Source organism: Kogia breviceps, chromosome 13 (genome assembly GCF_026419965.1).
Source record: "Kogia breviceps isolate mKogBre1 chromosome 13, mKogBre1 haplotype 1, whole genome shotgun sequence".
Lineage (NCBI taxonomy): Eukaryota > Metazoa > Chordata > Mammalia > Artiodactyla > Physeteridae > Kogia > Kogia breviceps.
This window is the reverse complement of record NC_081322.1, coordinates 80,164,729-80,187,435: the sequence shown is the minus strand read 5'-3', so window position 1 is coordinate 80,187,435 and position 22,707 is coordinate 80,164,729. Positions and strand designations below refer to the sequence as shown.

The 22,707-nt window shown below is 42.8% G+C and overlaps 1 protein-coding gene across 5 annotated transcripts in view; it reads right to left on the bottom strand.

Moving 5' to 3' along the window:
• The window catches only part of TIAM2 (TIAM Rac1 associated GEF 2), a 262,812-nt gene that overhangs the window by 142,415 nt on the left and 97,690 nt on the right, over nt 1–22,707 (bottom strand). For 2 of the 5 annotated variants that reach the window (XM_067011041.1, XM_067011042.1), the window contains exon 2: nt 472–557. The exons of the other annotated variants lie outside the window; for them this stretch is intronic. The gene's annotated coding sequence lies outside the window, so the exon portion shown is untranslated. The remainder of the gene's footprint in view (nt 1–471; nt 558–22,707) is intronic. 5 annotated transcript variants of the gene reach the window in all.

Sequence of the window (22,707 nt, the reverse complement as noted above, 5' to 3'; positions counted from 1 at the left end):
CAGGGCGTATCCATGTGGGCCACTGTATTCCCTGGGCTGGTGATCCTGTCGGCCAAGCTGGCCTCTGTTTAGAGTAAGGGTTCCTTGGGATTCCCACAAAGTTCACGCATCCAGAGAGAAAATTCGAGGATGCAAAAATAGGCGCATGACACCTTGAATGCCTACGTGCAGGTCATTTAGTCGGTTAATTCAATTCAATTCAAGAAGTAACTGTTGAGGGACTGTCCCTGGTGGTCCGGTGGTAAAGAATCTGCCTTCCAATGCAGGGGGTGAGGGCTCGATCCCTGGTCGAGGAACTAAGATCCCACATGCCACGGGGCAACTAAGCCCTCGCGCCGCAACTGCTGAGCTCACGCACCTCAACGAGACGGAAGCCCACGCGCTGCAACGAAAAGATCCCGTGTGCTGCAACTAAGACCTGATGCAGCCAAAAAAAAATAAAGTAAATAAATATTTTTTAAAAAGAAGTACCTGTTGAACGTCTATTGTGTTCAAGGTACTACGCCAAGCGTTGGGAACACGATGATGGTCAGAAGCCGGCAGACAGTCTCACCAGCCTGTAAATCAATAAGCCGTCAGTCACAACACAGCGTGGAGACGATTACAGTCCAGAGGGGTAGATGCTTTGGAAGCACACAGGGGTGGCAGCATGAGATGACAGTGCTAAGCACGCTAGCCCATGCCTGTCCAGGACAAAAGAAACTGAGTCAGCATTGATGTCGTACAAGCCACCACTGAATGTTGGCTTCTTGACGAAGAGATGAGCCTCATTCAGTTGAACGACACCCAGGGAGTGACTTTCTTCGTGAGATAACTGCAGTGTAACAGTTCCTAATCACTTCCAAAACCACAGCATCTATGCACCACGAATGACACACAGTCAGCATCAGGGCAGGCTCGCAAACCAATTACGACACAGCCTTGGGCCTGCAGCAAACAGAAATGAGTCAGGCGACCACCTCGGACGTAAGAAACTCAAAACTATGCGGGGCAGAGACCCCCCGGATGATAATGGCAGGAGATACCTGCTTCCCTCTTGCTCTCTCCTGAGAAATCATTGTCCCGCCCACCTCTACTTCTTCCAGCCCTATCAACGCTCAGAACCATCCTATATCATCATCCTTAGCACCTCTTGAAGAAGAGAGGAGAGAGAAGAAAGGCAGAGGATGACTCATACACAAACAAAACATAACGTTTGTCTGTGGAGGTTGGGGCGCGGGGCGCGTGTTAAAATAAAAACCAGCAGGGCCTCAGTTAACCGTCTCTTTACATCCCTGTCCATCCAGCATGCTCTCCCTCCTACTGGGTCACCAACACAAGCTCTAAGCGTAATAAGGCGCCACCTTTATATGGATAAGAGGCAAAATATCCCATTTAATAGCTAAAGGAATGACGGAAGGAAATGATATCCATTCATTTCTTACAAGAACAGCTTACACGTGTACAAGATCGTCATTTCCTTTACGCCATCCTTAGAATGAGTTCCTTTACAGTAACTGAAGAATCATAAGGATGAAAGAAGGAAATAAATGAGATCAAATGAGGTACCACTGAATAACTATTAAATGAACAAATCAGCACAACACAAGAGCTTATAAAAGGTGGCATGATCACAGATACAGGGAACAAACTAGTGGTTACCACTGGGGGGAGGCAATACAGGGGAGGAGGAACGGGACGTACAAACTACTGGGTATAAGGCACGCTACAAGGACGTACTGCAGAACGTGGGGAATATAGCCAATATCCTGCAATAACTAAATGGAGTGTAACCTCTAAAAACTGTATGTAAAAAACAGGTGGCATGAACAAAAGAACAAAACCATGTAGAAGTTACCCTACAGTATGGATTTAAATGCTCCTTTAGTGAAAGGGGGAAAAAAAGTGAAAGGGTCTACGGACCTTAAAATAGGAAATAAACTTGAAAGGGCATGCACCTGAAAATGGCACACAGTGGCAAGGTGATTCAAGAATCCCTGAATTTAAGTAGACTGTGGAAAGATCTGTCCTTGAATGCTTTAATATCACAGGCTGCCACCGAATGATGACTAAAATAGTTCGGCCTCCTGAACTTTTCAAATCTGCCACACTTTTCCTTCCTGGAAACAGAGCACAGGCTAATGCTTCAATGGACAAAGGAATATTTTCTGACTGGCCCCGTCCCTGTGGACCTCCAGGAAACAATGATCTCAGAGTCATGAGCTTAGCTGAGAAAGTTCATGCCGTAGAACCTGCCAGAAAAGCACCAAATTCATCCCAAGCAAGACTCGTTTCAAGACTGCTTCAGCTGTTCTCCTGCCCTCAGGTGACATCTCACAGGTTCATCTTCAAGGCTGAGGATGTTTTGCAGGGCGTAAAACATTATCTCAGATGATACCTGATAGCAACACACTACATAGCATGTTAATGTCACTATAAAAGATGCCACACTTGACACTTGAAGAAGTCATGTTGTTTTTACATAAACTTCTGTTTAAACTCAAATTTTTTAATGTTTTTTTTTCATGTTATTGAGTGTGAGAGGTCTTTTTAAAATATTTATTTATTTATTTTTATTATTATTTTTGGCTGCATCGGGTCTTAGTTGAGGCACGTGGGATATTTCATTGCGGTGTGTGGGTTCTTTGCTGCGGTGCACAGGCTTCTCTCTAGTTGTGGCACACGGGCTCCAGAGCACAGGGTCTCCGTAGTTGCGGCACTCGGACTCTCTAGTTGTGGCACGAGGGCTTAGTTGCCCTGCAGCAAGTGGGATCTTAGTTCCCCGACCGGGGATCAAACCGGCATCCCCTGCACTGTTAGACGGATTCTTAACCACGGGACCACCAGGGAAGTCCCTAAAGTCAAACATTTAGGAAAAAGAAAATGTGGGCTATATACACCTTGCCCACAAAGATGTATACTTTTACTTCCAGAAATAAAGGACGTGTAGGTTTTACAGTAAATTCTCTTTCGAACACCTTTCATAAATGTTTTAATGTCCTCCCACTGACGAAGGGTACACATGAAATAAAGAGGTACCAGCTCACAGAGAAGGTTCTAGTGATGCTGTGTCACTGGTATGGAAATCGGACATAAGGTTTCACACAAGGCAAACAAATACAAAAAGATGACAGCCATGGTACAGGAGATGAAGCCTTTCTGGAAGGTGAGAGAAACACGGCGCAGAGGCTGCGTTAGTGTTTGATTCATCAATTAATGTTGCAAAAAGCAGCACATGTGAGAGTCCCCAATGGTCAAACAGCTGTGGCTGTTTCATTCCATTATTACAGGAATGAAATGTAATGACCCAAGAAGTAAACCAACATTAGAAACTTTTTGAACAAACAGCAGGATCCGTAAAATGCAGCCTATGGTTTCACACTACGTATATCTGAATCTCCGGCTGTACTGACTGTAGCTGACAAATAACTCATTTTAATTTAGTCGCACTTAAGTCCCGGTTAACAGCAAAGTGTGATGTTGGGCACCATGAATGAACCAAAGATGAATCAGACCCGGCCCCACTTATCAAAGGGCCTGGAGTCAGCAAGGGAGAAAACACAGCAAAGACATTATACGTTATACAAAGAGGCAGGTAAAACTGGACACATGGGATGGGAGCAAGATGGCACTGTGAAGAATGCCAGAAACTTTCCTTGGTTTAAAAAAAAAAACAAAACCCACCAAAACAGAACAAAATCCATGAAATCCATCCAAAACAGGCATTCTCAGTAGCAACACTACTCAGGTCATCAAGCCAAACTAGAGCAAGAGGATTTGAGTCCAGCCTAAAGGAGAAGAAGGGCTTCCCTGGTGGCGCAGTGGTTGAGAGCCCGCCTGCCGGTGCAGGGGACGCGGGTTCGAGCCCTGGTCCGGGAGGATCCCACGTGCCGCGGAGCAGCTAAGCCCATGAGCCACAACTACTGAGCCTGCGCTCTGGAGCCCGTGCTCCGCAACGAGAGAAGCCACCGCAATGAAGGGTAGCCTCCGCTCGCGGCAACTAGACAAAGCCCGCCTGCAGCAACAAAGACCCAACGCAGCCAAAAATAAATTTTAAAAAAATAATAATAATAAGCACAAGGTTAGCAAAATGACTCAGTAATACCAAGTAATACTTCAAAGTCCATTACTAACAAATACTGTAAAACATTTTTTTTTTTTTTTTGGTTTTGTTTTTTTTTGTTTTTTTTCGGTATGCGGGCCTATCGCTGTTGTGGCCTCTCCCACTGCGGAGCACAGGCTCCGGACGCGCAGGCCCAGCGGCCATGGCTCACGGGCTCAGCTGCTCCGCGGCACGTGGGATCTTCCCGGACCGGGGCACGAACCCGTGTCTCCTGCATCGGCAGGCGGATTCTCAACCACTGCGCCACCAGGGAAGCCCTGTAAAACATTTTTTAAAAAATATTTCTCTAGGAACTGAGTAAGTCTGTAAATTAAATATTAAAAGGAAAATGTCAATTGGGAAACTGTCACAATTTGAGTTGGAGATTACTGTGTTTCAATATCTATAGTAATATTCTGAAACTATTTTTCATAATATTCCGAAATCAAGAGTTATTAAATTAACTGGGGCACTGAAGCCTCCTCCAACCCCAGACCAGCAAGGGAGCCTTCTGAACGGGCAGGTAATTGTACATCTGTTTCCGAGTTTAGCACCTCGCTGGGCCCTACAGCACTACTGTTCTTTAGAAAAAAACTACCCATCACTATGAAAGGTGCTCAACACACATTAGGAGGTTGCAGAATAAAGAGCTTCCGGTCCTTTGGGCCCAAAGTAAAATAAACTAGGGAAATTGTTGAGAAATGAGCATAAATTATGGCAAATTTATTAAATGTGAACTCTGTGTACGCAAAATAAAAAGGATTTGGGGGAAAGGATATGAATTTCAAATTCTCAGGCTTTGCTATGCTATTTTCCTAATTTTGCTCTCCCTGTGGCCAACCGTTCAGCAATCTCTACCTTCTCTCCTGAGACCAAACCAGAGAGTCCAATTAGCATCAAATTACAGTTACTGTACCTAAACGACTTGTACATCTCTAAACAACTATAATCACAGAATTCCCTTAGACTGAAAGTACTTCAGACATTTAATCTTAATTACTTCAGCACGGAATCAGCAACATAGTTCCCACAGGTATTTTATTACCTGTTTTTCATGAGGATGAATAACTAAGATGTCAATTAGAAAAATAGCTGTAAATGGAGAGGGGGTTGGGGGAGGACAGTGAGCTACGCATTTATTGACTCTCACAATGTGAAATACATTTACAGGGACGGTCTAGGAATATATTTGAGTCAAAATTTCAGGACCCTTGGGCTTCCCTGGTGGAGCAGTGGTTGAGAATCTGCCTGCCGATGCAGGGGACGCGCGTTTGCGCCCCGGTCCGGGAAGATCCCACGTGCCGCGGAGCGGCTGGTCCCGTGAGCCGTGGCCGCTGAGCCTGCACGTCCGGAGCCTGTGCTCCGCAACGGGAGGGGCCACAACAGTGAGAGGCCCGCGTACCGCAAAAAAAAAAAAAAAAAAAAATTTCAAGGCCCATAATGAATGTTCCATTCCCTTTCTACCTCTTAGGCCACCCACAGGAACTCTACCACCCATGCCTCAGACCTCAACCCAACTGCTGTTAATAACTCCTTCCCACTCAAACCTAAACTGCTGGATGCTTCCCAGAATTGTCTACCACCTCACTCCTAATGCCTAAGGCGTCCTGTCTGCCCTGTCCCCGCTAACTCTATCACCCAGATTCTCTCCTTTGCCATTATTTTTTTTTTCTACAGTTATCGTGGTTTATTTCATTTCATTTATTTATTTAGGCTGCGTTGGGTTTTCACTGCTGCATGCAAGCTTTCTCTAGTTGTGGCGAGCAGGGGCTACTCTTCGTTGTGGTGCATGGGCTTCTCATTGCAGTGGCTTCTCTTGTTGCGGAGCATGGGCTCTACGCATGCGGGCTCCAGTAGTTATGGCACGCAGGTTCAGTAGTTGTGGCTCACGGGCTCTAGAGTGCAGGTTTATTAGTTGTGGCACACGGGCTTAGTTGCTCCGCGGCATGTGGGATCTTCCCGGACCAGGGCTTGAACCCATGTCCCCTGCATTGGCAGGTGGATTCTTAACCACTGCGCCACCAGGGAAGCCCCATCTTGCCATTATTTTGTACTGATTCCTTTGTCAAGTCTTGTTCTCACTTCATTCAAAAACTTAGGGACTCCCAAGTGATACTAGGCAAGGAAAGAAGAGGTAGAGTCATTATATCCTCAACTCCCAAGGAAATGAAAATAAAAAGACAAAGATGAAGTTTTTCTTCAACAGTTGATTGCTGGATTTTCTTTTTTTTTTAGTTCCAATGTAATGACACAAAAAAGCCAATATTCTATTTAGCTTACCTTTCATCTTTTTGCTGTAACAGAACTTGACTTCATTAAAAAATATTTCTATGGCATTAAGCATGCTCTTGAAAATCTTCTGTATGAATTAGCCAGAGGGTTTTTTAACTTTATACACAACTTGAATATGTAATCCAACCCAGCCTCCCCTTACTACCTTACACTCACTCCCGTCCCACAGTAGGGGCAGAGAGTAATCTGCAGGAGCTAGAATCACATTCCCAATCCCGTGTGTTCTGGCTCCGTATCCCCCCCGACACCCCACTATCCTTGCCCAGAACCGCACCTGCTCTAGCATCCTTATCTAGGGCTGCTCTGAGAGCCAGTCCTTCTCTAACCATTTTACCAGCCACCCACTCCATCCTCGAAGTCCCCCAGGCCCCGGTCGTGAGATCAACATTGGTGGTCCATCTCCAGCTCTACTGACAATTCTCTGAGATTCTAATAACTTTTTAAATAGCACTGGGATCAGTTCTCAAGATAGAAAGTACCTCAATGACAGTTTAAGAACTAACAGTCTCTTAGTCCCTTAGGAAGAACTTAATAAACATACAAGAAAAGGTATTGGTACCCACAAGGACCTACTGTATCGCACAGGGAACTCTATTCAATATCTTGTAATAACCTATAATGAATAAAAATCTAAGAAAGAATAGATACGTACATGTGTACAACTGAATCACTTTGCTGTACACCTGAAACTAACACAACATTGTACATCACTATACTTCAGTAAAGATTAAAAAAACTGTTAAAGGCGCATTGATAATAATAATTTGAAAAACATGTTTAAGAAACTTATCAACACACTCCACTTATTAGGTAAGATTAATATGCTTAAACCTCATCCAGATGTTTTAAAGTCACGGTACATTAACTATTTTACAAAAGACTAACTTTGGAAGTAAATTAACTCTGATACAGAGAGGAGCTCATGACTAAAGTTTATCATTAGGCATCGTGCTTTGGTTAGAACCCTCGTAGCCACATCGGCAAATCAGTAATATCAGCTGTTGATCAGGCATGAATTAATATGATCTATGGAGGACCTGGTATCAGGATGGCATTGTCAATACAGGACTGCACCTGCCCTGGGTCTTCTTTCATATGATAAAATCAGTATTTTGGTTCTCGGCGGATCTAACTAACAAGTCACTTTGGGAAAAGCACCCTTAAGGTCTCTAACTCTGTCCAGACTCACTTGGCATTTTCCACCTACCAGCCTCAAAGGATTTTGCAGGGATTACTGATGTCTGAAAATCTTTCATCTCTGGGGATGAAAGGTGCTATGAGTATTTGTTGGGAAGCACTCCCACACTGCCCTGTAGGAAGATTCAGGATTCTTCTAAGGGTGTTTACTGCAGGTAGGGAAATGTTACCTTTGAGGTGGAAATTACAATGGACTTTTGATCACGGGGAGGTGGGGCTGCTCGCTGCTGAGCAGACACCAGGCACCCTTCAATTCTCATTTTTCCTCAGCTGCTACACTGGGTGTAACCTTGAGCCTCACCCTCTTGTTCTGGGAATCCAGGTTAAGTACACAGAGTCCCAGTGGAAGCCAAATTGAAGTGGAAACATTTGTATAATATCACGATTATACAAAGTGGGACTTGGCTATAGTCTCAGGCCCTTCTATAAAAGGACTTAGTCAACCTGAAACACGAAAAGTAGCAGGTACAACTAAAAATGCATAAGAATACAGCCTAATACGGGGTCTTTCTAAAGTCTTTTAATTTCTAAACTTTCATAACAGATTTTAAGCATAACAAATATCAACTTATGAGTGGCATCTAAAAGACTTAGTTCCTGGGCTTCCCTGGTGGCGCAGTGGTTGAGAGTCCGCCTGCCGATGCAGGGGACGCGGGTTCGTGCCCGGGTCCGGGAAAATCCCACGTGCCGCGGAGCGGCTGGGCCCGTGAGCCGTGGCCGCTGAGCCTGCGCGTCCGGAGCCTGTGCTCCGCAACGGGAGAGGCCACAACAGTGAGAGGCCCGCGTACCGCAGAAAAAAAAAAAAAAAAAAAGACTTAGTTCCTAATAGGAAATATGGATTTGAATTTTGCTAACTATAGACTATTTCCCCTCAGTGAACACTGTTCATTCATCACGGAATCTCTAAGAAATACTCTGTATGCAACTTCTTGACCCTCCGTCCTCCGCTGGAGTCCTTGACTCCCCTCCCCGCCCCAATTCTCTGCCTCCTTCTTGAGCTCCTCCACCTCCACCCACCTCCTCGGATGTTCCTCAGTCCTGTCTTGGTCCTCATCTTGTCACCTTCGATATTTTCTGTCTGGTGACTTCACGGCTCCCACTCTTATTGATGGCAAGTGAGTCTCCTTCTGCAGCTTTAAATGGAGCAGATGGCTCTTCTCAGTTCCAGATGCATTTAGAGAGCTACTTGTTGTGCCGCCTCGAAATCAGGATGACCCAAACTAAACTTATACATTATTCCAACCCTACCCTGCACCCAAGTAACCCGGTTCTGGGTACCCAAGCCAGGACAACGGTCCCTCCAAGTGGGCTACTCTCACGAGATGCAACCCCATCAGTTACACTAGTCTTGCCTGGCCTTTCCCTCTGTTTGCACATCCAGGTGTCAGTAGACCTCCTGCTCCCTCAGTGTCTCTTTCACATGCCTCCCTCTCCTCTGCTGCACTGCGTTCATGCATACCCCAGATGACCCTCTTGTTTCCTACAGGAATAGCCCCAGGCCTTCCTCCATCCACAAATCTCTTCTCCAGTGGCCAGAAGAAAATTCACAAATCGGATCCTGTGACGCTCCATCCCTTACAACTAAAAATCCCAAACTTCTTTTCAGGGCAAACAAAACTCAACTGACCCTTCCAGCTCCTGTCTGGCCAGCCTCCAACGCAAACTCCTTACAGCCCCACGGCATTCTGTGTTCTCCAGAGCCTACGTGGCTTTTGTGCGGCTAGAATGCTCCCCCCTCTTGACTGCTCAGCAAATCTCTCCTCGTTCTCAAAACCAACTTATGTGGTTCTTCTGAGAGGTCCTCTCTAACATCCTAATAAATCTTTACTTCCAGATATATCACTGCACCTTCTACAAATCTCTGTTCGAACACTTACTACGCCACACAAATTCTTTGCTCATATGCCCGTCTGTTTTACTAGGGCACAAACTCTGCTGTGAGTCTGTTCTTACCTCAGCATTGCCTAACACAGGGCATGATAAAGACTATATGAGCACAGAGTGTTTGCTGAGTGAACAAACTGATAAACACAGACAAGGTCCAGAAGATAGCTGTCCTCATGTAATACATCCATGCTGAGACGCTGCTTCCACTTTCTTCGTATCGTCCATAAATGCAGTCATTTCCGGCTCAAGTGCCTCCTTATCCTGATGAAGATGCCATAGAGACACGTCCCAAAGTTGTCTGGAAAGCCAGGGCATCCCTATTCATTTCTATAATACTTAAGCACACGTTCAGAAAATATTTCTTATACGTTCAAAGCCCAAGCTGAACCACAAGGCTCCATAGTGAAGGCACATAAATAAAGGCGCTTTCTTGGGAACTAAGTTTCCACCCACACCTCAGGGCATCACCATCCCAACGTAAATTGAGCTTTAAAAGAGTAGGACGATCAATTTGCCCTAATATTTTTTTTTTTTTTTTTTTTTTTTTTTTTTGTGGTATGCGGGCCTCTCACTGTTGTGGCCTCTCCCGTTGTGGGGCACAGGCTCCGGATGCGCAGGCCCAGCGGCCATGGCTCACGGGCCCAGCCGCTCCGCGGCATGTGGGATCTTCCCGGACCGGGGCACGAACCCGTATCCCCTGCATTGGCAGGCGGATTCTCAACCACTGCGCCACCAGGGAAGCCCTGCCCTAATATTTTTAAGGCCTTTTGCCCTTAGTTATTTATCATTTCCCTGTTTAACCCATCATAAAGAAGTTCCTGTGGAACCGCCTTCAAGTCAGGAAGGATATGCTTACCAGATACATATTTCAATGAATACCGACGGCATGGAATGGGATTTTTTTTAAAAGAGCCAAAGTAAGCCAAATTTCGTTTTACAAAGGAAGTAACTGTCCAGATAGCAAACTGCAGACAACACATACGATGGCAAAACTCATAATACAGGTAAAAAACAGCAAGACAATTTATTTCTTCAATATCTCTATTGTTTCGATTTTCTTTTTTTTTTAATAAACATGCCAACTTTAAAAATAAATTTATTTATTTATTTTTGGCTGCATTGGGTCTTCGTTGATGTGCACAGGCTTTCTCTAGTTGCGGCGAGTGGGAGCTACTCTTTGCTGCATTGCTCGGGCTTCTCATTGCAGTGGCTTCTCTTGTTGAGGATCACGGGCTCTAGGCATGTGGGCTTCAGTAGTTGTGGCTCTCAGTCTCCAGGGCGCAGGCTCAGTAGTTGCAGCATATGGGCTGAGTTGCTCCGCGGCATGTGGGATCTTCACGGACCAGGGCTCGAACCCGTGTCCCCTGCATTGGCAGATGGATTCTTAACCACTGTGCCACCAGGGAAGTCCCTCAATTTTCTTCATTTAAATCATAGTGGGAAGCTACACAGTGACTCAAAACCGATGACAAAACAAATCATCTGCCCTTGTTTTTACTTTTCTAATTAAATAGCTGCTATACATAATATTAACGTAAAGTAGGGAGTTTCTTCTATACTAAAATTACTGTGTATGACTACATAGACTATCAATCTTTTTCTATGCCTCTACCATGTACTGGTAATCCCTTGTTATGTCCATTTCTTATTTTCTTTTGGTGTCTAACTTCAAACAGGCACAGATGGTTACCAAGATTACATGCAAATAAATGCTGCTTCATAGAATCTTTGATAACCATTTCTCCAAATGTGTGCCATTATTTCCTTCCAGTGAATGGAGCTCTAGTTCTTCTCTGATTGAACTTGAATCAAACAATGGAAAATCAGGCTATAATGTTTACTAACAGCTACCAGTCGCTATAAAGGATGGTATGACACCAGGCAGGTTCTCACTCACAGAATTTCCTGAAGGGGGAAATGGAACGAAAATAGAATATCTTGCAGTTGAGGAGTCAATAGAAGAGAGAAAGTGCTCTCTGGGGAAGGGCAGTCCTGGATTCAAATCGTGCCTCCACCACTTTCTTAATCAGGACTGAGATCCCTACCTCACAGGGCTGTGGTGATGAGATGGTCAATGTGTATTAAGCACCCAGCACAGACCTCTCCTCCAAGCTCCAGGCTGTCTACCTGCCACTTCCACCAGGTAGTCTCAAGGGCAATGAAAACTCAACACTCCCTCACCCCCAGCTCATCTCCAAGGCCTGCTGATGGTTCTTCCTCAGTATCTTCCCAGCATACCCACCTCCCGCCACCCCCTCGACAGTCCACGACACCAACTCTCTCCAATGTTAATGCAACAGCCTCCCAACTGGCTTCCCCAAATCCACCTTTAAAACCCTTTTGGAGTCTTCCCCATGCTCTTGGATGAATAGCAAGATCCTTAATAGGATCTACAAACTCTTGCAAAGACAACCCTTACCTGCCTCCCTGGTCTCACCTTCCTCCATTCTCCTTCCTACCTCCTTACACTACAGCCACACTGCCTCCTGCCTCAGGGCCTTTGCACACAGCACCACTCCTTTGCTTGAAATGGAGGGATCTTCTTTATTCCCTACCCCACTCCCGGCCTAATTATTACCTTTCCTGATCCTCAAAGCTAGGTCAGGTCCACCTCTCAATGAAGCAAATGCTTTGTCCTTCAAAGAACTTTTCACAGTTGAGATTGATTAATTACATAAGTAAAAATAAACTATGTATATCTCTTCTACTTCACCCTAAACTTAAAGGAGGGTAGGGAACTAACAAGTTTTACCACTATCTTAGTTTCGGTGATCCTGAAACAGAGCCCAAGACAAGGACTTGTATACAGATGGGTCATTTGGAAGGTCATCCAAGAGGAAGGAACAAGAGAGAGTAGGGAGGGTGAAACAGGGAAGAAGGATGAGTTACCAAGGCCAACACTGTGGACAACAGGGTATCAATCCCAGGGTATCCTGGGAACTATGCATATTCCAGCTGGGATTGTCCCCCTGCAGGAAGGAGGCAGAAGCATCTGTCTACTGGCTTCCACACCCTCCGGGTTTCAGGCTGTGCCCAGGGGTGTTAACTCTCCCATCTCCAGTCTGCGCTTCCACACCAAGTGGGCACCCACAGCATCAGAACCAGGGCAGAGAACAGGTACAGGGTGGTCACCACAAAGGGTATCTCAGAAACACTGACCACCCCTCAAAGCTGTGTCTGAAGATGAAGGTGGGTCATCAGGCTGTGGCTCAGAGAGCTGGTGTCCCCATGCCCAGCACAGAGCCTGGCTCCCCAGAATCTCATCAACAGTGGTGGTGGTGGTGGTAGGTCTCCAGATCATCATCTTTTTTCAGATAAATATAACTTCTTTCCAACAGCACTGGTAGAGTATAAAAACAAGTTTGGGAAAGAAGGGAAAGCTAATTCCGCTATGATGTCTTAGAAGGTCTCTCCACAAGGGGGTACTCAGGATTGGGGGAGAGGGGTTCCTATCGTAACAAAAAGAGTGTGAAGTTTTATACTGTTGCAATGAGAAGAGTGACTATGTGTTTCACAGTGTATGTAGCTACATTTCATAACTTGGGCATACTTCCCAAACATTATGTTTGTCTCTAGGACATTTAAGAAATTATGTTTGATGGGGACTTCTTTGTTTTTCCATAATTTTAAAAAATCATTTTTTAAAATTTATTTTTAACATCTTTATTGGGGTGTAATTGCTTTACAATGGTATGTTAGTTTCTGCTTTATAACGGAGTGAACCAGCTATACATATACATATATCCCCATATCTCCTCCCTCTTGCGTCTCCCTCCCACCCTCCATATCCCACAGAGCTGATCTCCCTGTGCTATATGGCTGCTTCCCACTAGCTATCTATTTTACATTTGGTAGTGTATATATATGTCCATGCCATTCTCTCACTTTGTCCCAGCTTACCCTTCCCCTCCCTGTGTCTTCAAGTCCATTCTCTACATCTGCGTCTTTATTCCTGTCCTGCCCCTTGGTTATTCAGTACCACCCTTTTTTTTTTAGATTCCATATATATGTGTTAGCATACGGTATTTGTTTTTCTCTTTCTGACTCACTTCACTCTGTATGACAGACTCTAGGTCCATCCACCTCACTACAAATAACTCAATTTCGTTTCTTTCTATGGCTGAGTGATATTCCATTGTATATATGTGCCACATCTTCTTTATCCATTCATCTGTCGATGGACACTTAGGTTGCTTCCCTGTCCTGGCTATTGTAAATAGAGCTGCAATGAACATTGTGGTACATGACTCTTTGGGAATTACGGTTTTCTCAGAGTATATACCCAGTAGTGGGGCTGCTGGGTCGTATGGTAGTTCTATTTGTAGTTTTTTAAGTAACCTCCATACAGTTCTCCATAGTGGCTGTATCAATTTACATTCCCACCAACAGTGCAAGAGGGTTCCCTTTTCTCCACAACCTCTCCAGCATTTATCGTTTCTAGATTTTTTGATGATGGCCATTCTGACTGGCGTGAGGTGATACCTATATTCAATATCTTATAATAACCTATAATGGAAAATAATCTGAATATATATATGTATATATGGAACTGAATCACTTTGCTGTACACCTGAAACTAACACAATATTATAAATAAACTATACTTCAATTTAAAAATAAGGAAGCTATGTTCGGACAGTAGAAAGCAAATATTATATTTATGTTTAACATATGGGAGACTCCGAGGTGAAAATGGCCTTAAGACATTGACTAGGTGATACAGCTGTATAATCCTCTTCCTAATCCTAAAGCTTCTGTAAATTCCTTAAGATTCCTTAATACCTTCATGGCTGACTGTTAGCAACTAGTAAAATGTTGCAAAATGGGGCACTTACACATACAGATCGTTTCGGTCAAATCCTTTAAACTTAAGGACTTTACCTGCTTAAGATTCACAGATTAAACTGAGATTTAGAGAGTGTTTATTACACACATGGACCTCACTGAGGTTGTGTGGAGAGGAAAGAAGAACAGATTCAGTTCCTGGTATAAAAGGATGATCTAGAACAACCTAGGCCAGGAAGTGGACCTAGATTCGAATGATAATGGCAGTGTGAAAAGCAAAATGTTATTTAAAACCAAAACTAACTGCCACCAGGGCTTCCCTGGTGGAGCAAGTGGTTGAGAGTCCGCCTGCCGATGCAGGGGACACGGGTTCGTGCCCCAGTCCGGGAAGATCCCACGTGCCGCGGAGCGGCTGGGCTCGTGAGCCTGCGCGTCCGGAGCCTGCGCTCTGCAACGGGAGAGGCCACAACAGTGAGAGGCCCGCGTACCGCAAAAAAAAAAAAAAATTAAAAAATAAAAATGTTTATTGTTAAAATCCAGGCTTGCGGGACTTCCCTGGTGGCGCAGTGGTTAAGAATCCGCCTGCCAATGCAGGGGACACGGGTTCGAGCCCTGGTCCGGGAAGATCCCACATGCCGCAGAGCAGCTGAGCCCGTGCGACAGAACTACTGACCCTGCGCTCTAGAGCCCGCGAGCCACAACTACTGAAGCCCGCGTGCCACAACTAATGAAGCCCGCACGCCAAGAGCCCGTGCTCTGCAACAAGAAAAGCCATCACAATGAGAAGCCCGCTCAGTGCAAGGAAGAATAGTTCCCGCTCGCTCCAACTAGAGAAAGCCTGCGTGCAGCAACAAAGACCCAACACAGCCAAAAAAAAAAAAAAAAAAAAATCCGGGCTTGCTTCCCATTTCTGAAATCAAAGTCTATTACAAAGGATAAAACTAAAGGAAAACCAGGGCCAAACAGGAAAGACACACTAGAAATATGATGCAGAAGTCCCATAAAATATTGAAGCCTGTCCACTGAAAGCATCCCTGGTGGGTCCCCTCTGAAAGTCTGCACACGCACACCTACCACCTCCTCACCTGGGAGGAAACTCTTCCAGGCCATGGCAGGGCACCAGCAGAACCGCACAGATTTAATTTCTGTCCACGCTCCGGGCCTTCACAGTCTCGTGTGATGAGATGTTATCAGTGAAAAACAAATATCAACGAAACATGATGTAAATGAGAATCTGACTGAGAGGCTCAAAATTAGAAACAGTGAGACATCTTCATGGCGAGGCTAAAAGTGGTGGCGGGGGTGGAGGTTAGGAAGAGGGGGTGTGGGGGAGGGCACAGTCCCGAGCGGGCCCACAACTACTATGGATGACACGAGAGAGATCATTATTCTGGAACTGCTTCAGAAAGCAGCTAGACTTTCCAAAGTTCAATGCTATCCAAAGGACAGGAGCAGGACTTTCAGACACATATCCAATAACTTGTCTCCAAATTACCAATACCGGGCTGGTCTTAGATGCCAGGTCACGAACACAAAATAGCAGCATGACCGGTTGCCAAATCCACTTAGCGCCTGTTCCTGCCCAGATTTCAAGCCAGAGTCACCACGCCAAAAAATAAGCTGTTCCTCCTTTTCACTACATCATTGTTAGAATTCAAATATAAATTTGCACTTACGGAAGTTATCCTTTTGTATTACCAAAAAAAAAAGGTTATTTTCACTTGAACATAAGAAGGTCATATAAGGGCAAGGGAAAGGAAATGCACAATTATTTGTGCATAGTAGAATATGCACTGTTAGAATATAAGAAAAACTAGAAGGAAATGATTTAATATTGTGTACATATGAACAAAATTAATTTTGCCAGTATCCTACTCTGGAGACAGGAGGGGAGGAGGAAGGGGGGAGAAAAGGGGGAAAGGAATGAGGGGGAGAGGAGAAAAATGAAATGAGATGCTTATCTTCACCACAGTAGGAACTAGAACTGGGGACAAATATGTAACCTAAAAGAAACATGCCTTGTTTACTTTCAGTATGCTCGCTCACAAGTTATTAATTACACTGGCCTGAAGTATAATTATGTAACCCAGTTTTAATGTTCAAACCCAGTTGTTTTTTTAAATAAATCTTTATTGGCACATAATTGCTTCACAATACTGTGTTAGTGTCTGTTGTACAACAAAGTGAATCGGTCATACGCATACATATATCCCCACATCCCCTCCCTCTTGAGCCTCCCTCCCACCCTCCCTATCCCACCCCTCTAGGTGGTCACCAAGCACCGAGCTGATCTCCCTGTGCTATGTGGCTGCTTCCCACTAGCTATCTACTTTATGTTTGGTAGTGTATATATGTCCATGCCACTCTCTCACTTTGTCACAGCTTACCCTTCCCCCTCCCCATATCCTCAAGTCCATGCTCTAGTATGTCTGTGTCTTTATTCCTGTCTTACCCCTAGGTTCTTCATGACTTCTTTTTTTCTTAGATTTCATATATATGTGTTAGCATACAGTATTTGTTTTTCTCTTTCTGACTTACTTCACTCTGTATGACAGACTCTAGGTCCATCCACCTCACTACAAATAACTCAATTTTGTCTCTTTTTATGGCTGAGTAATACTCCATTGTGTATATGTGCCACATCTTCTTTATCCATTCATCTGTCGATGGACACTAAGGTTGCTTCCATGTCCTGGCTATAGTAAATAAAGCTGCAATGAACACTGTGGTACATGACTCTTTTTGAATTATTGTTTTCTCAGGGTATATGCCCAGTACTGGGATTGCTGGGTCAAATGGTAATTCTATTTTTAGTTTTTGCAAGGAACCTCCGTACTGTTCTCCATAGTAGTTGGATCAATTTACATTCCCACCAACAGTGCAGGAGGGTTCCTTTTTCACCACAACATTCCCAGCATTTACTGTTTCTAGATTTTTTGATAATGGCCATTCCAACCGGTGTGAGGTGATACCTCATTGTAGTTTTGATTTGCATTTCTCTAATGATTAGTGGTGTTCAGCATCCTTTCATGTGTTTGTTGGCAATCTGTATATCTTCTTTGGAGAAATGTCTATTTAGGCCTTCTGCCCATTTTTGGATTGGGTTGTTTGGTTTTTTTTTTTTTTATATTGAGCTGCATGAGCTGCTTATATATTCTGGAGATTAATCCTTTCTCAATTGCTTTGTTTGCAAATATTTTCTCCCATTCTGAGGGGTGTCTTTTCGTCTTGTTTATGGTTTGCTTTGCTGTGCAAAAGCTCTCAAGTTTCATTAGGTCCCATTTGTTTATTTTTGTTTTTATTTCCATTTCTCTAGGAAGTGGGTCAAAAAGGATCTTGTTGTGATTTATGTCAAAGAGTGTTCTTCCTATGTTTTCCTCTAAGAGTTTGATAGTGTCTGGACTTACATGTAGGTCTTTAACCCATTTTGAGTTTATTTTTGTGTATGGTGTTAGGGAGTGTTCTAATTTCATTCTTTTACATGTAGCTGTCCAGTTTTCTCAGCACCACTTACTGAAGAGGCTGTCTTTTCTCCACTGTATATTCTTGCCTCCTTTGTCAAAGATAAGGTGACCATGTGTGCATGGGTTTATCTCTGGGCTTTCTATCCTGTTCCATTGATCTATATTTCTGTTTTTGTGCCAGTACCCTGATTACTATAGCTTTGTAGTATAGCTTGAAGTTAGGGAGCCTGTTTCCTCCAGCTCCATTTTTCCTTCTCAAGATTGTTTTGGCTATTCGGGGTCTTTTGTGTTTCCATACAAACTGTAAAAGCTTTTGTTCTAATTCTGCGAAGAATGCCAGTGGTAGTTTGATAGGGATTGCATTGAATCTGTAGGTTGCTTTTGGTAGTATAGTCATACTCACAATACTGATTCTTCTAATCTAAGAACATGGTATATTTCTTCATCTTTTTATGTCATCTTTGATTTCTTTCATCAGTGTTTTATAGTTTTCTGAGTACAAGTCTTTTGTCTCCTTAGGTAGGTTTATCCCTAGGTATTGTATTCTTTTTGTTGCAATGGTAAATGGAATTGTTTCCTTAATTTCTCTTTCTGATTTTTCATTGTTAGTGTATAGGAATGCCAGAGATTTCTGTCCTTTTTTTTTTCTTTCTTTTTTTTTTTTTTTTTTTTTTTTTTTGCAGTACGCGGGCCTCTCACTGTTGCGGCCTCTCCCGTTGTGGAGAGCAGGCTCCGGACGCACAGGCTCACAGTCATGGCTCACGGGCCCAGCCGCTCCGTGGCATGTGGGATCCTCCCGGACCGGGGCACGAACCCGTGTCCCCCGCATCGGCAGACGGACTCCCAACCACTGCACCACCAGGGAAGCCCTGGGCATTAATTCTGTATCCTGCAACTTTACCAAATTCATTGATTAGTTCTAGTAGTTTTCTGGTGGCATCTTTAGGATTTTCTGTGTACAGTATCATGTCATCTGCAAACAGTGACACTTACTTCTTCTTTTCCAATTTGTATTCCTTTTATTTCTTTTTCTTCTCTGATTGCCATGGCTAGGATTTCCAAAACTATGTTGAATAAGAGTGGTGAGAGTGGACATCCTTGTCTTGTTTCTGATCTTAGTGGAAATGCTTTCAGTTTTTCACCACTGAATATGAAGATTGCTGTGGGTTTGTCATATATGGCCTTCATTATGTTGATGTAGGTTCCCTCTATGCCCATTTTCTGGAGAGTTTTTATCATAAATGGGTGTTGAATTTTGTCAAAAGCTTTTTCTGCCTCTATTGAGATCATCATATGGTTTTGATTCCTTAATTTGTTGATATGTTAGATCACACTGATTGATTTGCATATATGGAAGAATCCTTGCATCCCTGGGATAAATCCCTCTTGATCGTGGTGTATGATCCTTTTAATATGTTGTTGGATTCTGTTTGCTAGTATTTTATCGAGGATTTTTACATCTATGTTCATCAGTGATATTGGTCTATAATTTTTTGTGTGATATCTTTTTCTGGTTTTGGTATCAGGGTGATGGTGGCTTCATAGAATGAATCTGGGTGTGTTCCTCCTCCCTTATTTTGCAAGACTGTGAGAAGGATAGGTGTTAGCTCTTCTCTAAATGTTTGATAGAATTCACCTGTGAAGCCATCTGGTCCTGGACTTTTGTTTGTTGGAAGATTTTTAATTACAGTTTCAATTTCACTACTTGTGATAGGTCTGTTTATATTTTCTAATTCTTCCTGGTTCAGTCTAGGAAAATTGTACCTTTCCAAGAATGTGTCCATTTCTTCGTGGTTGCCCATTTTATTGGCATATAGTTGTTTGTTGTAGTCTCTTATAATGTTTGTATTTCTGTGGTGTCATTTATGATTTCTCCTTTTTCATTTCTAATTTTACTGATTTGTGCCCTTTCCCTTTTTTTCTTGATGAATCTGGCCAAAGGTTTATCAATTTTGTTTATCTTCTCAAAGAACCAGCTTTTAGTTTTATTGATCTTTGCTATTGTTTTGTTCATTTCTATTTCCTTTATTTCTGCTCTGATCTTTATGATCTCTTTCCTTCTACTGACTTTGAGTTTTCTTTGTTCTTCTTTTAGACTTTAAAATAAAGATTGTTACAAGAGATAAGGAAGGACACTACATAATGATCAAGGAATCAATCCAAGAAGAAGAGAATAACAATCATAAATGTTTATGCATCCAACATAGGAGCACCTCAACACACAAGGCACATGCTAACAACCATGAAAGGGGAAATCGACAGGAACACAATTAATAGTAGGGGACTCGAACCCAGTTTTAATGTTCAAACCCTGTCAAGCCTCCACCTGGAGTTACTCAAAAGAATTTTTCCCCCATTGAGAAACAAAGAAACGAAGTCTCCTGACACAGTAATGAAATTCCAGAACCAGAGCTTCCTTATGCTGTCTGCCAGCTCTTATACTACATTTGGTTCCAAGCCAAACCAAAAGTTCTGAGGAGGTCAACTCTTCAAATCCCAGCCCAAAATATAGTCACAATTCACAACTAAAGCACAGGCAAGCCAGATACATAAACTTATCAGGGTTTTATGTTTTAGCGATGTTCATGAGACAATATACTTTTGTATGAGTTATGCGATTTTCATGTCCTAAGGCTGTAAAAGCTGGACGACAAGTTTCAGGTTTAGTTCTTAAACTAAGGCACTTGTATCTCACATTATTTGATTCTACTCACCAACAACAATGACATTCCACACTGGCAAAGGAAGTCTTTTGGGAATTACCAAATCAGCACAGCGTCAAAGAAGCTTTAAAAAATGTACAGGTAAATTTGTAGATTGTTATTAAAACCCTACAACCAAGACACTAGGCTACTTATTCATAGTTATCAAGAGAAAATGATCTATTTTCCAAGCTGTAGGATATCTAGCCTTTATGCATGAGGTGTACACTGGTCTATTATTTTCCTCCTAAGCTTCTCTGTATCTTCCACAGGACAATCATGTGGAATTCCAGATAAATTTTTTTTCATATGTATTCATCCATCATTTCTACATGATTTTGACTGTCTTCTATTTATTACTTTTATCCAAGGCTTCACCACCTTATAGCCACTTATACATTTTTTATACAGTTATATAACATGCATACAATAAAAAGCACAAATCTTAACTGCACCTTTCCATAACTTTTACATATGTATATACTCATGTAACTATCACCCAGATCAAGATATACTGCAGGAAATGTACAAACAATTGTTCATGTCCATACACACATGCACACACACACCTACACACACACACAAACACACACTCCATCCCTAGGATCACATTAAAGCTGTGGTATAAACAAACAGGAAAGAGGTAAACAACAATATGATCAACTGTTAAAACAATTCTTTTTAGTCGACTGTGGAAAAATGAAGTATTTAAAAGTATCATTTACAATTTGATACAGAGATCTTGTTAGTGCATTTCTAAGTCTTGAATCATTACCCCTTTTATTAAATTATGTTGCCTTGCCACTAAATCTGAACCAGTTATTTTCCTTTTTTTTTTTTTTTTTTTTTTTTTTTTGTGGTACGCGGGCCTCTCACTGTTGTGGCCTCTCCCGCTGTGGAGCACAGGCTCCGGACGCGCAGGCTCAGCGGCCATGGCTCACGGGCCCAGCCGCTCCGTGGCATGTGGGATCTTCCCGGACTGGGGCACGAACCCGCGTCCCCTGCATCGGCAGGCGGACTCTCAACCACTGCGCCACCAGGGAAGCCCCCAGTTATTTTCTTAAAAAAAAAAAAAAAAAAAAAGTTGCAAGTCTCAGAATGAGAGAAAATATTTGCAAATCACATAGCCAATAAAGGACCTGTCTCCAAAATATACATAAAAAATTGGCAAAACCCAACAAGAAAACAAATAACTCGGTTTTTTAAATAAGCAAAAGATCTGAACAGACACTTCACCAAAGATCTATATGGATGGCAAACAAGCACATGAAAAGAAGCTCAACATTATTATTTATTCAGGAAACACAAATTAAAACCACAAAGAGATGTCACTATACACTATGAGAATGGCTAAAATTTGTAAAAAGTAAAACAAACTGATAACACCAAAAGCTGGTGAGGATATGGAGCCACAGGAGGTAGGGATGCAAAATGACAGCCACTTTGGAAAAGTTTCACAGTTTCTTATAAAGCTAAACACACATCCACCATATAACCCAGCAATCCCACTCCAAGGAATTTACCAACTGAATTAAAAACTTATACTCGCAGAAAAATCTGTATACAAATGCTTATTCATAATCTCCAAATATTACAAACAACCAAAATGTCCTTCAACAATCAAATGATTAACAGTGGTACATCCATACAATGGAATACTATGCAGCAATAAAAAAGAACAATTTATTGATGCACCCAATAAACTGGATGAATCTCACATGCATTTTCCTAACTTAAAGAAACCAGACCCCACCCCCTTCAAAAAAAGGCTGCATGTTTTATAACCCTATTTATATGACATTCAGGGAAAAAAAAAAATTCTAGGGAGAGAATCAGTGGTTGCCAGGGAGCGGGGGACCACACAGAGAATTTTAGGATGGTGGAAATGTTCATTATGACACTGGGATGGTGGATACATGACCCTATGCCTTTGTCAAAACCCATATAACTATACACCACAAAGAGAAAGTTAAACTCTTTTGCAATATTTTTAAAAAATCAACCAGGATGTCGGAGGATCTCAGGATGGGATACACGCTATAGGAAAGGAATGTAACAAATGGATGACATAACTTCACTACAGTGGGTGGGGAAAAGGAGCTGATCTAAATATCTTTGGAGCCCAGTATTTTAGCTGACACTATAAGCTAATGACAAGACAAAAAAAAAAAATGTGTAAACACTGAACACTATACTGTGATTGGTAAATCTGTTGCTCTCAAAAGTACCGGTTGGCAATTCTGAAACTACATTACATATAAACCAGGATTAAACAAATTCGCAAATAAACTGTAGATAA